A 1891-nucleotide genomic window follows, 5' to 3' on the forward strand; every position below is an offset into this window, starting at 1 on the left:
CCTGAGCAGTGGAGGATCAAGTATTAAGACATCACTGTACAATTTAATCTCCCAGCAACTGGGGTGCTCTCACATGCATTTTTTCTGTCTTCACCTTAAATTATTGTCAAGTCCTCTAATGCTTTGTGTTTTGAGCAGTCTAGGGAGGATGAAAAGAGCGGATGGAGCAGGATTCAAGACAGCGGTTTTCTTTCTGCTCTTGGATTTAGAAGGAAAGTACTGGATTCACACGGAAGGAATAAGGAGCATAAATGCGATGCTCCGTGCCATGAAGGCTTAGGCTGCTGGAGTGGCACTAAGTCCGCTGCACAGTAGCTAAACTGAACAGTGAAAGATAGGCTTTGGGTTTGTTTTTTTTTAAAAAGAATCATTTTCTGGTAGCTAAGCTGGAGCAAAGGGAGAGGAACATCCAGGTATCTCAATGGTTAACCACCCTACGGTTTCAGAACACGCTTTTGAAGGGAAAAGGAGACTGACGGACAGATGCCTGATGGCATAAGCTACATTTCCTTTAGCAAACCAGGATAAAAATTAGGTCCTTTCAAATAAACAAACAAAGATAATGGTAGAATTGTACTGTCTTCATTTTATATCTATCATTTTATAACGGCATTGTCTCTTTATAATGCACTAGCATTCATCAAGAGATAAACCTAATAAATTAACACAGAGATGAAAAATGCAAATCCAGAAACCGAGCAAGGTTTACAAAAATTACTTGTCCTCCAGTGAGCCACAGAGCTGAAAGCAATGACACCTGCAGTAAATGAACATTTTTCTTGAAGAATAATGACTCATTAAAGATTAAGAGTGTATGCAAACAAGGCAATCTGGACCAGATATGAGGATGGGAAGGACAGCTTCAGGAAGGTTTGGATGACTTTATTTAGTTTGCAATTCTGATGCTTATTCCAGCAGCTCTGGGAAATCACCCTGTTCTTCATCCATGTTTTTCACACATCATTTTTTTCCAGCAAACCACTCTGACAGGTCCGTATGCATCTTGTACCATCCTATATAACATAATTAATTGTGGCTTCTTCAGGGATGCGAAAGAGCACAAAGTAGGTCTGTGCCTCCACAACATCCCTGAGGTTATTCATCCAGAGGGTGAGAGGTATCAAGAGCAAAACCTGAGATATAACTTAAAATAACTTAAAAACAGCTTAAGCCAGTGACTTAAAAACAGCTTGGATTTATCAAAGGGAGTTTTGTTCCTCCTTATCTCATGTGTCAGAAACACACCACTAGCACAATAGACCATGATTTGTGGTGGCCTGGGCTCACTGGGAAGGCTCCTCAGTCGGCTGAGGAGGGACTTTGTGTATTTGGAGCAAGGAAGTTTGAAACCCAATGCTACATCTGGATGCGGCCTCTCAGCTGGACTTTGAAAATTGGCTGACATTTTGACATTAAAGCCTGCTTTTGCATTTCCAATCCACAACATGGTGTCACCAACTTCCCCTTCTCTGAGGTGCAGTGGTTCCTATAATAATCTTCAGTGTTTCAGTCCTGCTGCGTATCAATATCAGTTGGGTGAAGGAAAAAAAAAATACAATCAAAACCCAATATAGAACTTCATGAGGAAAAGGGCTGTACTGCTGGAGCAGAGCTTGAGGAGAGCCGCTAAGGCGACCACCATGCTAACTATGAAGGGGAAATAAAGCTGCACGAAGCGGGGAGGGGGGAGGCAGGTGGGACGTGCCACCAGGTGATCCGCATGATCCACCGTGGTGCCTCCGAGCGGGGTTAAAAGGCACCGCGGCCCCTCACGCCCGCCCTGCCGCTGCCCTCAGGGCTCCCCCTCACGGTTTCCCGCGCGCTTCGTCCAAGGGCCGCCGGCAGCGCGCGCGCGTCGCCCGTTCTCCCCGCACTGCGCAAGCGCGGCCGC

This window comes from Strix uralensis, chromosome 15 (assembly GCF_047716275.1).
Source record: "Strix uralensis isolate ZFMK-TIS-50842 chromosome 15, bStrUra1, whole genome shotgun sequence".
In the NCBI taxonomy this organism is placed as follows: domain Eukaryota; kingdom Metazoa; phylum Chordata; class Aves; order Strigiformes; family Strigidae; genus Strix; species Strix uralensis.